Genomic DNA, 19,058 nt, shown 5'->3' with positions numbered 1-19,058 from the left:
ATGGCATTCTGTGCTTTTCGGGGGGGACCACCACCACCAAGAAGACCAGCTGGAGAGGATCAACGCAACATCGTTGGGATCCACGGATGGTGATATTTTCTCTTTCCCTCTTTCTGTCCCCCCCACCTCTTTTCTTACTTCTCTTTTTCTCTCTTTTCTTCCCTCTCTCTCTCATATTTTCTATCAAATAAAACTTATACTATTGACTGGCATATGGTCTCGTTTGTACCTTAATTCGGGCAGAGGTATTTCTAAAGAACCTTAATAATTGGATCATAACAGGTGCTGACTTCAGCTAGGGAAGCTGACGCAAGCAGCGTCACTGGAACCACTGGCAAGCTACGGAAGCTAGTGGAACGCTGACAAGTGCAACCGGTGAAAACCATCCAAGGCGTATGCTCAGGCCTTGCCTCTAGCCTTCCTGAAAATCAGCATACAACCGAGGCGGAGAGACAACACAAGTCCTCATGAAACATTTAGTGCACAGCGGGCCGTGCAGGTCAAATCGTGCCTATGCCAAGAAAAATGCCGAGCGGAGAAAGTAGCTTACCTTGCCGAGCTATCGAACAGCTTTGAAGTTCCACTTTGCAGGCACTGCGGAGATATTCGTCCCGTTCTCCAGATGCACCTGCCCGTCTGCTCCAGGCCCGAGACGGAATCACTGCCAAACGGAAAAACAGGGACTTTAGAAACAAAGTCGAAAGGACCATTCCAGGTCCTCGTGAGCCTCGCCGAAGGCAAAGTGACGGACAGAGAAGCCGCCGTTCACTGCTCCACAGGGAAGAAAACCTCTGCTCCTGGAACAACTACAAGACAAAAACCCATCCAAAACAAGATCACGCCACTTCCCTTGCTCTTTTCGTGCCTGTTATCCACACACTTCAGCACCACGATTCACATTGAGCCCCCAAATCTGCATATAACTCTTATCCCAAATCTATCCAAAAGGTCTCCACAAGAACCACTTGCACAAATGGTATTCAATATGCAACCATGATGTCTGGTATGTTTGGCCCCTTAAATCAAGGTCCAGCGCTGCCCTCGAGGCTTTCATTCCAAAGAGAACATTTGGTCCTGTGAAGGATGTCTTAGCATCCTGAAAAACGCATTTCAGACACAATCATAGCCTTACAACCAGTCCTTGGTTTGTGTATCGGAGTTTTACAAAACAAAATAGTTCTTCATTGCCTGCTCGCCTTATTCTTCTTGACATGAATTGTTCTTGTTTTCGAAATCCAAGTGAAAAATGAAGAAGGCTTTCATTCAAATTTGGAAGCAAACTCCAATTCTACATGAAGGAGCTTTCCAAAAGCTCACTGCCCCTTCAATATGCCCTTGGTACGCTTACTTCATAGTTACTGAAAGAGGCCTGGATAATAACAGAAACAACAAAAACAAATAAATAATAAAATATAAATATATTTAAATAGACCAAAAAAACAAACAAAGAACCTTCCAACCAAAAAAAAAAAAAAACCTCCACAAATCAACAAAATGCAAAAAAAAAGAGCCAGCATAATCCAACATTTTTCATACTACTTCTCTCTCTAGTGAGTCTTTTTCTCATAGCTGGCTGGATGACACAACATTGCGGTTAACTATGCAGTAGACACTAGTCAAGGTTGAGTCTTGTTAGTCTCTAAAAACCATGGGGGGAATGATGCCGGAGTTATTTTTGCCTTTTTCCTTTTCTGTATTTGTAACCTTGCCACTACTTTTGCCTCCCCTTTCCCCCAGCTAGAAAGACCAAAGCCATTGCAAGAGCTCCAAAGGGGCTACGAGGCCCCTCTCCTATCTTGCTTCTTCTTGGGAACCAAAGCTGAGAACAAAATCTTCACGAGACACTGTCATCAACAAGTCCAACTAGTAACAGGGGTGGGGGTCTCCAGAGAAGAGAAGGGGCTTGACCCAGGGGGAATTGCATCACCATTTCTCCTCCAAGTTGGTGCTTTTGATCAATTCCGCTAGTTTTGTCCTAAAACCTAGAAGACTCTATTCAGCCCTCTGGCGGTGGGCTTTTTACTAAAATGCATATGTAAACTGCTGCTGACTCACTTCACTACATCTTAAATCTAACCGGGTAGCACTGTCTCCAGTTCTTGTTAAGTTTTGCAGAAGGAAATGCTGAGAAAAAGAAAATGCTGACAAACAATGCTTAGTGGGAGAGATTTCCCTTTTCCTTGTATTTGCTAAACAGTAGTTAACCTTTACCACCTCCTCCTCAAGAGCAGGACACAGTAAACGTGACAGAACATATAGTAACCACTAGGTTTTTTTACCTGAGTCCACTTGGCTACTTTCATGTCTCAGAACTGTTTCCACTGTAGCATAGCTAGCTACAAGGCCTTGGCACCACATTTTTAAAGGTATAGAGCAGCTTGTAAGTGTGAAAAATTCTTATTTAAATACCTAATTGTCTTTTAGGTACTTGCTTGTCTTTGGCCACTCAGTTGGCCTCTTGCTTCTCTCAGTAAAACTGTATTGCTCTTACATCAGTTTCTATCTGAAAAGACTTTTTTCCTATGAGGAGGAGACTGACACACAAAAATATTTCTGGCCTGTATTGCACCCTTTTTAAACTGAAGATTCCTGTATCTACCCCCTCAAAAATAGCATTTGCAATACTGCAGCACATGATACTAGCAAGGGAAGCTTCTTTATCAGCTAAAGGCATGTCTGTTGTTTGCTCTGTTCCCTGCTTTGTTTCCTGATGCTAGTGAGGGAAGATGCAGGACCTATGTCTGGCCAGTGCTGCTGATTTATGAAGACATGCTGGGTATGGCATTGGCCTCTTTGCATCATGGTCAGGATTGCTTCCTATGGCTTTTCCATCCTACCGAAGTGCTTTGGTGACGACCTTAGCTATGGCCTACCCTGGTGTTTGTAACAATCATCTGTATTACAGCACACAGTCCAGAGTGCAGTGTAAACAACTCCTGGTAGTACAATCTTTGGGAAAGAGCACAGCTCCTTCTGGACACATGTAACTAAAAACAGGAGAGAGAGCTGAAGAGAGAGAGAGAGCGAGAGCGAGCAAGAGAAATGGAGAGATGGAAGGACAGAGACAAAAACACGGAGACAGAGAGAGATGGAAAGAGGTGGAGACCGGTAGAGATAGCAGGAGACAGGTAGAGAGATAAGCAAAGAGACAGAGATAGGCAGAGATAGCAGGAGACAGAGGGAGCTAGAAACAGAGAGGAGAAAGACACACCTCTTTTTAGCACTTAAAAAGACAGACTTACCTAACAAAGCAGGCTTTTGTTCTTGTCTGTGTTTCACCATCCAACATTTGACAGTGAACAGATCTGTTGTAAATTAAGACATTTTATCAGAATTTTCTCCCTTCTTCAGGTGTGAAGAACAAGGTTTCACATTGAAAAATTTTAGAAAAGGTATTAAAAGAAAAAAAATAACAATAAAGGATCCCCACAACACAAAGATGCAGCCTCAGGTGGGTGACTGGTCTGGCCAGAGGCACACCTCCCAGGGCACGTGCAGCTGTTTTTACACCCTCTCAACACCAATCAAGGGTCCTGGATACATTTACCCAATCCTGGGCTCTGCAGTCCCTGGCCCGCCCTCTTGTCCACCTGTTTAAGGTGGTCTCACCTGGGTCCTCCCCCAGGGTGTGGTTGCATTTAAACTGGCACCTTGATTGACCTCTCAGAGAGATCTTTCTAGTAAAGTTCTCAGCGGCCCTTGTCAGCCATCTTGCCCCTATATTTCCACAAATATTATTTAATATAATAACAAAAATTGGTACTCAGAATAACCAAACCAGTTACAGGAATAACAACTACCAGCAGGAACAGTTATAACTCAGTTAAACCTTTTCCAAATTTCTTAACAGCAACCCAAACAACCCATCAATCAACCCTAACTTGAACATTTAACACACCTCTTAACTCCCTCCCCTTTTAATTAACTCAAACAATGATTAACTCTTTCAACCCTTCAACAATATACAAAAGTCAATTCCTCTTTATTGTTCTTGACATCAAACCTAATCAGGTTTGCTGAGTTAGTTCTCTTCTAGGGAAGAAAAGTGTCAGGCTCAATAAACCAGAACACAACTGAACCATGTGCTGCACTCTCATGTTCCTTTTTACTCATACTCTGATTTTACCAGTTCCTGAGAATTTGTGTGTTCAAAAGGATCGTTGTCATTTGAATCCTGACCAATCTAGCCTATTTTCAAATGTAGTGAAAGTCTGCCATAAATCAAAATATTAGAAAGCTGTTGTCTAAACCAGAATTTGCCAGTTTACACAGCTTTGATAAATGCACTGTCCTGAACCTACAGTCCTTTTCTTATGGTGACTTAACATGGGAGATCACAAAAGATCCTGTCTTCCGTCTTCATGTGATGTACTGCTTTCATACAAAAGACTTTCATGCTAATTCTGACCTATTTCTTAGCTTTATGTGGTCTTATTGGTTTTGTTCAGATTGGGAGATATAAAGCCCCTTTCCACCAACGAAGAATATCCTATGGTACCAACAAAGGGAAGAACTGCACTGAAGAGGATTGCTTCATAATCTGTACGCTTCACAAACTAGGATTTGATAAAGAAAAATCTATGATGAATTAAGACAATGTATCCGAATTCAGATTTTACTATTTTCTCAAGTGCAGAACTGCAATGGCATAAACATATTGCTCTTTTTTGTTCATGAATGCCTATGGCAATATGGTTATACCCAGGCTAATTAAATAGCTGCTGAAATACTGAGGTAGGTGCATGGGAACAATACATTACCTATTAATAACTTTGCAACAACTGTAGCAGGTGGCAAATGCAGTTAAACTAAAATGGGAGAAGTTCGAAATTCTAACGTACTGTTTTCCAATTTGAGTTAAATTCAAATGTGTTTTAAAAAGCAAACATCTGTGATTGTGTGTCCATTCCTGTGAAACCAGCCAGCATCATGAAACATTTTATTCTTTGTTAGTCTGACAAGATCCAGTGAAATACTTACCTTCACATCAGCATTTTTGATATTCTAATGGGAGTTTTACATCAAGTGGCTACCTAAGATACTGACTGAATATTTGTGTAATGCAGGAGGAGCTCCAAAGGAGGTGTAATACTCTAATCACTCTCATTGAAAGCAAAAACACGGAAATGGAAGCAAAGGAAAAGGAAGAAAAGAAGAAAGATGGACCAAAACCATCTATGGTAAGATTTAAAAGGCATTTCTGTGAAAAAGCCCACTTGAAAACAGCGTTTTTCCCAAGTGTCTCGGACAAGTGAGATATAAAGTTATTTGAAATCAACAACAACTTCGAGAGCAATGTTAAAAGGTGCCTAAAGTTCACACAGGTGTTCAGCTAGTACAGTTAAGGATGTCAAATAAAGGGAAAAAAGGTTCTTAAGTGTAGCTCACATGCTTTGGAGCAGATGAAGTTGTTATATTTTAGATCACTGGATTGGTACACCGCACAGGTTTACCCTGGTATAGATACACCAGAGATATGTCTGGCCTTTTGATTTATACAATCTCTTAAATCATCCACAGATCTGTTTACAGATGGGCCTCTAGAACTATATTTGGGAAAACAGCACAAACACTTGACAATTCCCTTTGCTGACTAAATTTGAAGTATTGCTAATATGTGGGCCTGTTTTATAAATTAAATACCACCTTTACACATTTTCTAACCTCCATTTGTTTTCCAGGTTGTTGTTGCCTAGAGCTGTTGTATCGAAAACTTAAATGCACTTGGCAGATGTGCAGAAATCAGTCAAATTAATACTGGTGGATTATTAAGTTTCTTAGATCTGTTCATGGAACATTTAAATTAGAAGTATATTTTCACAAATAGGAAGCCTTATAACATCCTTACTTGCTTTTATACACATTTTACTTCTGTGAGATCATGCTCTTCCAGATTTGGAGAACAGAAAACAGAAAAAATGTGCATATTTACCATATTCCAGATTTACAATTTATCACACTTTAAAGCTGCCAGGGTGTGTTTTTTCTTGCTTTGTCATCTGCTTTATCTTGAAACATATTGCCTGATTACAACCTTTTTGTATCACAATATCTCATAATCAAATCTTACCTTGCAGGCACAGAATTGCAAAATAGATTGGGAGAAAAAAGAAGTTTAAAATGTGAATGCAGAATTTTTTTAATCTCTAAATTTAAGGAGTAGTTCTTTAATTTACAGGTCTTCATAAGATGTACTGTATGATGCTTAACTGTTTTAAAGAGCATTGGTTTCATCTGTTTAGTGAACTAGAACTTAGTACTTAATTGTAGTTTCAATTTTAAAATGCAACTGCTGTGCTGAATTTTTTTACCATTAACACTTGAAGTAATAAACTGTCTTCATTTATTAATAAGGCTTCTTGTGACTTTTTTTTCATTAATTTTTCCACTTGAATACATATTTATTTAGTCATTCCTCAGTTTGTTTCCTCTTAGGGTGTTCTGAACATCATGATCAATAGTACTGTTTAGTGGTGTTTTCTTGGTACAAGCCACTACCCAAACTCCATTTCTGGAAATTTTGTGGCTCTGACTTTACTGAACTTAATTTTACTGTACAAATACGTTCAGTTCTTTGAAATTTGTGAAAAGGCTAGTTATTTAACTCAAGAATAATGATTGGAACAAAACGGTAACACTTTCTGCTTGAAATCAGCCAGAAGAAAGGCTGGTCGCTCATGAGTTCCATACTTCGTAAGAATGCCCGAAGCATGGCAGAATTGAGTCTGCTGGCAAACAACCATGAAGTCAGAACAGAAAATATGACAATTAGGGAAAAAAACCCCTTGTCTCACACACTCAGCTGTGGTAAATGCAGAGAGATGGTCTTGACTGGAGTGAAATGAACTGGTGGTGACTCCAGCTGTGCACAGCTGTAATTAGCAGCCCTCACTCTGCCTTGAACTAATCAAACATTACCATGCATGAGTGATCTCATCATTGTCCCTTACTGGTGCTGTAGCTGGCATGGACTAACTGAGATGCCATCATCTAATGCAGCATATTTTTGGAATTTACTAGGAAAACAAACAAACCAACCAACCAGAACGGAGCAAATGCTCATAATCTCTGCTCTGTTTTTGCCTGTTAAGAACACATACCTAAAGGCAGCAGTTTTGTGTAAACAGAAATGATGAAAAGTCAGCTCTCCTGGGGAGTCTCAGATGTGGATTTCCTGTACACCAGCACAGTTCCTACTGGCACAGGACATGAATTTCTATTTGCCAGTGACTGATTTGCAAACACCAGCTAAGAACAGGTTGACTAGCTGCACTTAGCTCTTCAAAAAGTCCAACAATATGCTATGTGTTAGCAGTGTTACCAGCCAGTCCGCAGCATGTTACAAGTTAAACTGGCATGGCAGCCGTAGAAGAAATCAGTTTGTCCACTAACATTTAGCATAACCTAAAGGAAAACACCTTAAATGTTGAAGCCTTCCTTGAAAAGCATCCATTTTCACCAAACAACCCCCAACCAAGTATCATAAAAAAATCTAAACCAAAATAAACGATGATCATTTGTTTTAAACTAGTTGAATTAAAACTTCTACAGGAAGCAGAAGGGAAAGATTTATTAAGCAGCTAAGCAGCACTTCATTAGTAATGACTGTCAAGTGTCCACATGCAGTAAGTGAAAGGAACTAAAGCTTAATCTTCCAATGCCATCCTACAACTTAGAAAAAAATTTTCTTTCAATAAGTAAGTAAAAAAAGTAAAATATTTTGCTTGTAGATTATTCAAGTGTTTCCCCAGTGTCATCTGGAAAAAATAAGCTGCCTTTTTATAAGTATTTGTCTGTATTTTGATGCTATTAACAAGCAAACAGTCTGCAATTATTGTACAATATGGGACAGCAGTCATAATTACTGTCCTGAAGCGCTAGAATCTGTTTAAGGGTATTTGAAAGCACTTAAAGCATTGACACATTCTTCTGGTATGGCCTTACACTAGTGCTGTAATTCTCACTGACCACATGCCATCTTCTTGCAGATAACTGCAATTACAGCCTTACCTGTGTGAGTTTCCTCTCCATATGGCTGGGGTCCGCATTAAAATTTGATACAACACTGTCTGCCACCTTAAAAAACACACACAAACACATAGAAAGCCCCAACAAAACAGAAACCCCCATCAGGCTCATTTACTGTAAACTGCAAAACACCAAGTATCAGAGTCACCCATGCAAAGGTCTCAGGTCTACTGTGAAATACATCTTAAATGGCAGAAAGAGGCACTTGAAGATAGGATTGATCTTTCCTTAAGGCAGACTGCTGAAGTAGAGCAGATAAAACACGGTCTTAGAGAGCTTGTTTCTCCTGAGTGTGAATGCAGAAAGGCTATTGCATTTATCTAACAAAACACTAGTCTAATTTGGGCAAAAACTTCAGGAGACCCAAAAGAGACTATGGGAATTAGAATTAATCTAACTCGATGCATGATTCTCTCCTTTGATTTCATATCATATACACAGCAATCACTTTTTTTTTAAGTTGCAAGAAAATCAAGTCTAACTCCTTATGTTTTTTCCTAAAGGTAAAAAGGCTGCCAGTATGTAAAAATGCCTTTTACCATCCCATGCATGCTTTGTTTACATACCAGGATCTTGAATCTGCACAAGAGGGAGGGTCAGTCAGCCAGGCATCCATCCCAGACATGCGTCCCTATTCCTGGTGGTCTGGGCTATACTTGGGCACTGCCCCAGGGCAAAGCAGCATCTCAGTATTGCAGCTGAGGGAGCCACAGAGATTCTGAACTGGATCCATTGTCACTTACCCATAGATTTCAGATCCTGGTAAAGCATAATAACACTTTCTACGTTATACCAGTCAACCTAAAATTATTAAATCAAGTTGTTACCAAGCTCTTGTTCACAAAAATTCTCAGGAGAGGAATTATCTTACTTGTCTGTTTCTTTTTGCGTGTGAAGACTGTGTGTTCCATGACTATTACTACAGGCTTATCATGGGCTTTAGTGCTATTTTCTATTACAATCCATACCGAAATGCGGCTCTGAGAGTGCAGCTCTTTTTCAGCAAGTTCTCCCTTCTCTTCACTAGACGGCAGCCCATAACCCCAGATAAGCAACTACCAGCCTGATAATATAACAGCAAGCAAAATAAAGTTCTTGACTGAACTGTAGAGTTTTAGACTGATAAATCAGGGATCAGTTAAAACCAGAATTATTTCTGGTCCAACACTGCCGTTACCGGAAGTTTCCCTGGAACCTGATAACAGCTCCCATCAGTGAATGAGTTCAGTGGGTGTGAGCTCCCGCCCTGGGCCAAAACTCAGAACAAGATTGAGTCTGAGTGGTAGATGAGTTTTTCTGCATCCAGTCTGCAATTGATAATAGCTTCATGGACAAGCCAAGGAGCCTCGGTGTACAAGTGTTTGATTCCTGCATTTCTGACCAGAATAACCTAAGCAAAGAAGCGTGCTTTAGGCAAAATAATTTACTAAAACTAGTTATTTTTAAATAATATTCCCCAAAAGAAAACATTAAAAAAAAAAAAGTAATGTTATTTAAAATGTACAAAGACAACTACATTTAAGTTGCTATTTTCTTGTTTTAGAAAATGAACTCTTAAGAGAAGTATTACATCTTTAGAAGTATTCTGTACAATTCTTATGTGATCTGTTTTCACACAAGAAAAGTAACCAAATAGCAACTGTTATTGAAGCCATAAGCTGCCAGCTCATTAATTATATTTTTTTTCTTTCCTAGCAAAATAAGACCTTATGCTGCATGCACTGTGCTTTATTGTAAAAGATTATAACATTTAACTTCAGAAAATTTTGATTTCTTATGGCAAACGGACAAGGTACAGACAAGAAAGGAGATGCTCACATCAAGAACTAAGACTCTGTCCTCCACATGTCTGATGATTTTCCCAAAATTTGTAAAAAAAATGTCCTCCAGAAGTTTCTGCTTACTGAAAGAGACAGTTTAATAAAACAGAAAATTGCCGAGCAACTTGTACTATGCACAATACTAATCTAAGTTTCAATATCTATTTAATGTCTCACTAATTCTTCACCAGTTCCTTATTTCAGAACTGGGGAAAGGCTGGAGCAGCAGGTATATCACCCCATTTAAGGTAACACATTTCCTGAAGTTTTTAAGAGATACTAAGTGCATTTAAAGGAATCCATTCTTTATGTTGAGAATTTAGTACTTTTAGTCTGAAAATAACAAACAGGGAAACTTTATTCCGCAAATCTCTCTGCTTCCTAGTCTGTAATGTGTAAAAGGAGTATGAAGGAGCAATTGCTAGGAAAAATTGCTTAGGTTACTAAGTTAAATAATGAAAGGTATTGGTTGTTGTTGGGTTTGGTTTGGATTTGACTTGGTGGGTTTGTTGGCTGTTGCTGTGAGCTGGGAGAGGGGCAGGGTTGAAGACTTGACTGAGAGGGAGGTGGGATGATGGGGGGTGACAAAAAGCAGGTGGTTGGGAGAGAATGTAAGTTTCCAAGTACCCAGCCAATGGGAAAGGGGACAGGGACTGCCCTGGCCAGGACAGGGTATAAAATGTAGCCATTTGGTTGAAGGGTGTGTGTGTGTGCTTGGCTCTTGGGGAGGGAGACACACACCAGACTCAGCTGACTGGTAACTAATAAAAAGTTTGCTTTTGCTTCCATGACTTTGTCAGAAATGGACTAACTTTTTTGATACAATTTTAATGAGGACAATCTCCAAGACTCATCCTGGATACTTGACCTCTGACCCCGTGAGGCAGGACAATGGGAGGAGGTGAAGGCGAGCCCTGCTGATTTCAGCAGCCCCGACCTGCTGCCTTGCCCCATGAGGGCTGCAGGTGAGACCCGGATGGGGGACTCTCGAAGCAAAAGAGGGGAGAGAAAAGGCAGAGAAAGGACAGAGTTCACACCATCCAGCCTGTAACACCTGTGCACAGGAGCCAGGTGCGAAAATTGGCTGTTAAGTACTATCTGGGTGGCTGGGAGAAGCAGCACTGAGTGAGTGTGTTTAAGACGCAGACTTGCCTGTGAAGCGAGTGTGGAGTCCTTCTAAGTGCAGTTCTGTTATCCCACGAGGGGTGTGGCCAGTGAAGGGATGAAGTCAGTGGTTTTTGAGAGAAAGGTGTCCTGGGAGGAGTGTTAGGAAACGGGCAACAGGTGCACTAGGAAGGCCCAAAGGAGTGGAGAGGGAAGTAAGAGCTCCACCCCGAGCATACCTCCAAAAGTCCTTTAGGGAGGATGCTCAGGAACTGGGGACAAGAGGAGTTGGCTTGTGCCCAGGGGAAGGATCAGGGAAAAATGATCCATTGTTGTATGTTCGAATGGACAAACGAACCTATTGGGCCAGACTCATCGTTCTGGCCAAGGTATGGGTCATTGGACAAATGGATATGTCAGGCACTAAATGTTTATGTGAATATGAAAGAACCTCTTAAGATAGAAGAAAGGGATTATGCTGCATGCTGGGGAAAATACTCATCCATATTCATGACCAAGAGCTTAAGGGAGCTAAAAGGGAAGAGAAAGAGGGGGAAAATGGGATCCCATAAACCACCTACCCCCTCCCTATGTGCCTGACAGGGGACTAAATGGTTTAAATTCAGAGGCAGAAGCAGCAGAGCAGGAAGGGGATGACAATGGCAGGGCTGGTTCCCATAAAATGGCAGTGTGGTGTGGGTTCATCCCCACAGATGGCAGGCCCATGTAGTGGGGCTGGTTTTAATGACACAAAATATCAAAACAGGACAGGCCAGCTGTCACAGAGGAGTAGAACTACAGAACCAGCACAATGAAAGAGGAACATCCAAAATTTCCCCTTCCCCTTTCAAGTACCACCTTGGATGCTAACACAAATATGTCCATGTTTCCCCTGAGGGAGGTACCTATGCATGGAGCACAAGCAGGGGTAGGGTTTGAAAATGTACCCTTGAACTGTACTGAAGTAAGGGAATTTAAAAGGGAAATAAGTAATATACTAGAGGACCCCTTGGGGCTAGCAGAACAATTGGATCAATTCCTAGGCCCAAATATTTATACCTGGGAGGAAATGCAATCTATTTTAGGAATTCTATTTACCCCAGAGGAAAGACAAATGATAAGAATTGCAGAAATTAGGATATGGGAGAGAGAAAATCCACACGATGTTCAAGGGGGGATACCTGGTGAATACAAATTCCTCCTTTGAAGACCTAATTGGGATCAGAACACAATCAAGGGAAGGAATAATAAGTCCGATTATAGAAGGTTAGTGGTAAGGGAAATTAGGGAGGCAGCACCAAAAGGACAAAATTTTGAAAAGGCATTTGGAAATAAACACCAGCAAGATGAGCCACCCTCTGTCTAGTTACAAAGGCTCAGGAAGAATGTGCAGCAGTACGCTGGAATAGATCTTGAACGTGCTGCAGGCCGAGAACTATTAGAAGTAAATTTTGTTAGCAAAGCATGACCGGATATAAGGAAGAAATTAGGGAAAAACAGAGTGAAAAAGATTTAAGTGAATTGTTGAAGGAAGCTCAGAAGGTTTATTTTAGAAGGGATGATGAAAAACAGAAAAATAAGATCAAGTCAGTGGTGGCCATTGTAGAACAAGTTCTAAAACAGCAAACTGGAAATGAGGTGGGGAGAGGTAGCGGAGTGGCCAGGAGAAGCCTTCAGCCTAATGTTAGGGGACCTCAGGGAAGAGGACAGCTGATGACCACCTGGCGGGCAGGTCCCAAGAAATGTTCCTATTGTGGAAAAGTGGGACATTTTCAAAAAGAGTGCCCAGAACTACATAGAGAGGTTAAAACCTTTTAAATGACGGAAATCAGGAGCTTATGCACAAGATTAGGGGTGTCAGGGACTCTATTTTTCGGGGTCCAAAATGAAGAGCCCTTGATAAATTTAAAATCAGAACCCCAAGAAGAATATGTGTTTATGGTTGATTCAGGAGCTGAGAGATCAAGTTTAATTAAAACGCCCCTTGCGTGTGTAAAAGGGACCGACCAAACTAGAATAATTGGGGTGAAAAGGGAGGGATTCATGCCCCCATAGTAGAACAAGTGATGGTTTTGGGAAATGGTAAAGAAATAACATCTAGTTTTGTAGCAATACCAGAGGCTGACACTGACCTGTTGGGGAGAGACCTACAAGTGCAGTTGGGGATTGGGGTAATTCCAAAGGGAGATAGAATGGTGGTAGAACTATTTAAATTGACTATAGAAGATGAGAGGGAAATAAATCCGGTGGTGTGGGTGGCTAAAGATAATAGAGGGGGGCCAAATACCTCTCCCCTGGAAATAAAATTGAAGGAAGGGAGCCAACCCGTCTGGGCAAAACAGTACCCCATATCTCTGGAAGGAAGGAGGGGATTACAGAATACAATTGATGAACCTTTAAAGGATGGATTACTAGAACCCTGCATGTCCCCTTATAATACCCCTATCTTACTGGTCAGGAAACCAGATGGGACATACAGATTTCTTCAAGATTTGAGGGAATAAATGAACTTGTACAAGTATGCCACCCAGTAGTCCCTAATCCATATACTTGACTAAGCAAGATTCCCCATAATCATACGTGGATCAGTGTAATTGACTCGAAAGATGCATTTTGGACATGTCCAATAGCAGAAAACAGCAGAGATCTATTTGCCTTCGAAAGGGAAGACCCCACTACTGGGAGAAAGCAGCAGTTATGGTGGACCTCTTTACCCCAGGGATTTACAGGGTCTCCAAACTTGTTTGGGGAAATTCTAGAACAAGTGCTCGAAGAGTTTAATCTAAATTCAGAGGCAAAGTTGTTACAATATGTAGATGATCTGTTAATATAAGGGGAAGGGAAAGAAAAGGTTCAAGATGTCACAATTAGGCTATTGAACTTTTTGGGAGAAAAAGGATTGAGAGTGTATAAGAATAAATTAAAATTTTTTTTTTTTTTGGAGAAGAGGTAAAATATCTTGGGCATCTGTTAAGTAAAGGGCAGAGGAGGATAACCCCAGAACGTATTTCTGGTATTGTTGCTATGTATTTTCCTAAAATCAAGTGTGAAATACGAAATTCTTAGGTTTGCTTGGATATTGCCGCCTATGGATTGAGAATTATACCCAGCATGTAAAGTTTTTGTATGAAAAACTACAGGAGGAGAGGGAAAAAGTTGAGTGGGACAGGAATCAGGAACAGCAAATTGAAAATTTTAAAAAGAAATTAATTCAAGCACCTGCTGTAGCACTGCCCTCCTTAGAAAAGCCTCTTTATCTGTATGTTAATGTGAAGGAGGGGACGGCTTATGGAATACGAACCCAAGTGTGGGGAGGGCAGAAGAGACCTGTGGCATACCTTTCAAAAATGTTAGATTGTTGTCCAGTATCCCAAGGATGACCTGTGTTCAAGCTATAGCTGATACTGCTTTATTAGTAGAGATGCACAAAATTAACTTTTGGGGGTACTTTAATTGTAGCTACTCCACATACAGTCAGGACAATTTTAAACCAAAAGTCTGGGAGGTGGCTGACACATTCTAGAATTTTAAAATATGAAACTATTCTAGTGGAGAAGGAGGATTTGACATTAATCACAGATAAAAGTTTAAACCCCTCTCAATTTCTATATGGAAAGAAGGAAATAGAATCTTTATTGATGGATCATCTCAGTTTATAAATGGGAAATGCTATAATGGTTATGCTATTGTGGATGGTGAGCAAAGCAGTTTGCTAGAAAAAGGAAGGTTTCCTAATAACTGGTCAGCTCAGACATGTGAATTATATGTCTCAAAGCGAGCCCTGGAACTACTTAGAGGAAAAAGGGGAACTATATATACAGATTCTAAATATACTTTTGGGGTAATACATACCTTTGGAAAAATATGGACGGAATGTGGGCTAATTTCTTCCAGAGGGAAGGAGTCAGTGCATGAACAACTGGTCTCAGAAGTCCTAGAAACTCTGGGATTACCTGAAGAGATTGCAGTGGTCCATATAATGGGACACCAGAAAGGAGGAACTTTAGAAATAAAGGGGAACCATCTAGCTGACAGACTAGCTAAAAAGGCTGTAGGGGAGGAGGAAACAAAGATGCTAGCACTAGTGCCTGGTGGAAAGGCAGAGGAGGTAAAACTCCCTCTATTTACAAAGGAAGAAGAGGAACAGTTACAAAAACTGGGAGGTGAAAAAGATCAGGAAGGCAAATAGCTTTGACCAGATGGGAGACTAATAGTGAATAAAGTAATTGCTAGAGAAATTTTAATAGACTACATCAGGAAACACACTAGGGAACTTAAGCTTTATGTGATCAGTTTCCAAGACCCTATGGCTGTATGGGAATCTACACAGTAGCTAAACAAGTGACAGAATGATGTGTAATCTGTCAAAGAGTAAATAGAAAAGTAATGAGAAAACACCCTAGTGGGGGAAGAGCCCAAGCCCTAAGATCCTTCCAAAATACACAAATAGATTAGACTGAATTCCCCAAAATGCAGCAATGGAAATATCTTACTGTAATAGCTCATCACCTCTCCCACTGGGTAGAAGCCTTTCCTACGTCAAATGCAACTACCTCACATGTGGCTAAGATCCTATTAGAACAAATCATCCCCAGATGTGCAATAATCGAAAGGATAGACTCAGATAAGGGGACACACTTTACTTCAAAGATTTTACATTCTGTATGTGTAGCATTAGATATAAATTGGGAATTTCATACCCTGGGGCACCCTCAAAGCTCTGGACGTGTGGCAAGAATGAATGCTATTCTTAAGAACCATATTACCAAATTAATGATTGAAACGAGATTATCATGGATTAAATGTTTACCTCTAGCAGTATTACAGATTAGAACTGCTCCAAGAAAGGATATAGGAGTTTCTTCCTATGAAATGTTATTTAGGCTAAATTATCTGGTAAGGGAGAAGGGGTTGCCGTTTGCTGAAACTAATTATTTGTATTAAAAAAATTATTTTCAGGTGATTGCACTTTCTCTCACGGATTTTAGAAGAAAAGGGTTGTTACTCCAAACATCACCTCTAGAATTCCCCATATACCAGGTAAAACCAGGAGACTGGGTTCTAATAAAAACTTGGAAAGATGATACCTTAACACCAGCATGGAAAGGCCATTTCAGGTACCTTTAACAACTGAAACAGCTATCAGGACTGCAGAAAAGGGGTGGTCTCATGCCTCTCGAGTTAAGGGACCAGTGGAAGCTCCTCTCCAAACTTGGACAGTGGTACAAGGAAGTGACCCTCTAAAGCATGCTATTTTGGTAAGCCTGCAGAATCTCAGCAAGGAATGCAGATTTATTGGATTGCACAGAACCTAGGAAGCAGGTGTGGATACCACAGAGGATGGCACTGCCCTGGAGAGCCTTGGGTATGCTTTCACAAGGAGGGACAAAAGGGACAAGGAAATCCAGCAACCTCCTCTTAGGGACTGGCCAAAAGGTATGATTTGCATCAGCAGGAAGAAGACCAGCCAAAATCCACATTCCCACAAATTATCCCCAGGTAACCCCATGTCAGCATCCCCAAAGAACTTCTCACCATATGAGGAGTTACAAAAGAACTAGAAAAAGAGCTAGAGCTCCCGTTGGTGGGGAAAAATCTGTTTGTGGACCTAGCTAAAAAGATAGCTAAAGAACTGGGAATCTCTAACTGCTGGGTGTGTGGGGGAGCTCTAATGAGTGAGGAGTGGCCATGGAGAGGAACTGGGTTAGATCCTTTCCAGATAATTAAATGTAATTACTCTATTATTTCTAAGGAATGGGAAAGACTTGGTGGGTGGATTCTAACATCTGAAGTTGTGGGGAATGAATGCTTAAGGAGCGTAGGGAACCAGTTCCTTCCATTTGTGGGAGAAACTCTCTGTCAAAGACTTTGTACTTACAATTCAACATCTGGTATTACTATTTAGTGGCCTAAGGAACCCTTTTGGTATTGGTCTAAAAGGAAAGGGAATAATTGTAGTACTAAGACTGAAACAGGAATGCTTAACTGTTCTGGGAAGAATCCCTTCCAAGGAATACCTGAACTGCTCAAATTTTGGGAAAAATTATTTAACTCCTCTAAACATTGGTGCAAAGCTCCTGGTGGCTATCTTGAATTTGTGGGCAGAAAGCTTCCTCTAAGCTTCCTTCACTGTGGAAAGAGAGCTGCACATTAAGAATTATAGAACCTGGATTTTTCTTGCTATCATTAGAAAAGGAAAATAAATTGGGAGTTCCACTATTCAAAGATTTAAAACAAGAGAAAAGGAATATTCAGATAGGAGGATCCCAGATACAAGGGAAAGATGAGTAGCCAGCAGAAAGAATCACAGAGACATATGGACCTGCAGCCTGGGCTCAGAATGGTAGCTGGGTGTCCCGTCCCGCTGTAAAAAGAGGGAGTCGGGAAGGATTCTTTTTAATAGATTTCTCGGACAAAAAAGAAGTGTTTCTACCAAAGGGGGACAGAAAAAGGAGCGAAGGGAAAGGGGGAAAGGGGGAAGGGGGAAAAAGAGTCAGAGAAAGAATACCGGACAGATTATTACCTCTTTACGCCGGGCGCCCCGTCGACGAGGGTTTAGCAGATGAACGTGTGCGCTGCGAGGATTTTGCGTGGCTCCTGGGGCGGCTGGGCGCGATTTCCGTACAGCAGCAGCTGCGTGTCCCTGCCGTGGGCGAAGAACAGCAACAGGACTCGAGGAGCAGCTGCATGCGGTCAGGGTCGGAGCACCGGGCTGGGTGCAGGCAGGGTGGAAGCGGCGGCGGTGGCTCGGTCGGGGAAGCAGAAAGCACAAGGTTGTCGCGGCCACGGAGCTGCCTCGGGAAAGCAGCGAAGCAGAGCAGGACACGGGCAGACGGGACAGCCAGGGAAGGAGCAGGCCTGCAAGGGGGAAAATGCGAAAGCGGGGAGGGGGCAGAGCTGACCCTCCAGGCGAGCCCCCGCTCCCTCCGAGAAACCCCCAGAAAATGGCCACCGGGCTGTGCCTCAGCCAACTGCCTTATGTGCTCGGCACTCCCACAGCGTGACTTCCCGCGCGTTTTTCCCGGGCATCCGGGGATCTGCCCCGCCGCAAGGGGGGCGGGGCTTGCTGAGCAGCAGTGGGAGGTTCCTGTCTCCTGATTGGCTGCCAGGCCTCTCGGGAGACAGAGCTCCCCACACGTATGCAGACCCTCCGGTGATTGTTCACCTCAGGTATAACGCATGTTGAGGCATAAACAAAAATCAATTGGCCTCGCTCACTGGGGTTATAGAACACCAATTTATATATTAAATCAAATTATTAGGCTGCAAGCAGAAGTGGAACTTGTCTCTAATCATACAGCTGATTAGAGCCAGACAGCAAAGCCAGGTGAGAGCAGCTGTATACCAAAATCTCTTAGCCTGGATTATTTGCTTGCTGAGGAAAGGTGGAGTATGTGGAAAATTTAATACATCAGACTGCTGCCTAAAGATCGATGATAATGGAGAGGCAGTGTTGGACATAGCTTTGGACATCAGAGAAATTACCCATGAACTCAATGATAGACTCTGAATGGTGGGACAATTTATTTGGAATGGCGTGGTGGAAGAAGGTAGGGTGTGCAATCGCAGGATTATTATTTTTACCTTGTTTTGTCCCATGTTTCATTAGATTAATTAATAGTGTAATTGAAGGAATGCAGATAACAAGTGTGCCAGTCAATCCTAGTGCAAGAATCATCTACCAAGGAACAGGAGCTCAAAGGATTATGATCCTGAGGAAAAGAGATAGAAAAAGGGAGAAACAAGAGGGGGAGATACAACTTATTTTACACAATTTGGAGGAGATCTACGAACAGCAACATGAACTGACTGCTCAGGAACATTTGAAATGGACTGAATGAAAAAAAAATTATCTTACTGATAACTACTTTGCAAAAGAGGTCAGTTTATGCTGCCCAGACAAGGTAATTGAATCAATGGCTTCAGCAAAAAGGGATAATAAAAGGAAAGGGTGGATTGTGAGAGATGGGTGGTATTTTGCTGAAGCCAAAAGGTTACTAAGTTAAATAATGAAAGGTATTGGTTGTTGTTGGGCTTGGTTTGGATTTGACTTGGTGGGTTTGTTGGCTCTTGCTGTGAGCTGGGAGAGGGGCAGGGTTGAAGACT

General features: G+C 41.6%; 1 long non-coding RNA gene across 2 annotated transcripts; it reads right to left on the bottom strand.

Moving 5' to 3' along the window:
- Nucleotides 1-1,077: 1,077 nt before the first annotated feature.
- On the bottom strand, nt 1,078-18,306 carry LOC146420605 (uncharacterized). 2 transcript variants are annotated; one of them, XR_014849097.1, is made up of 5 exons: nt 17,476-18,306; nt 8,595-8,787; nt 8,011-8,076; nt 3,243-3,305; nt 1,078-1,369 (listed from the first exon to the last, which is right to left on the bottom strand). It is a non-coding gene; the product is annotated as an uncharacterized LOC146420605 (long non-coding RNA). The 2 variants fall into 2 exon arrangements; XR_014849096.1 differs by lacking the exon at nt 8,011-8,076.
- Nucleotides 18,307-19,058: the final 752 nt, after the last annotated feature.

This window comes from Lichenostomus cassidix, unplaced genomic scaffold (assembly GCF_008360975.1).
Source record: "Lichenostomus cassidix isolate B80296 unplaced genomic scaffold, HeHo_3.0 HiC_scaffold_899, whole genome shotgun sequence".
NCBI lineage: Eukaryota > Metazoa > Chordata > Aves > Passeriformes > Meliphagidae > Lichenostomus > Lichenostomus cassidix.
This window is presented reverse-complemented; position numbering and strand designations above follow the sequence as displayed.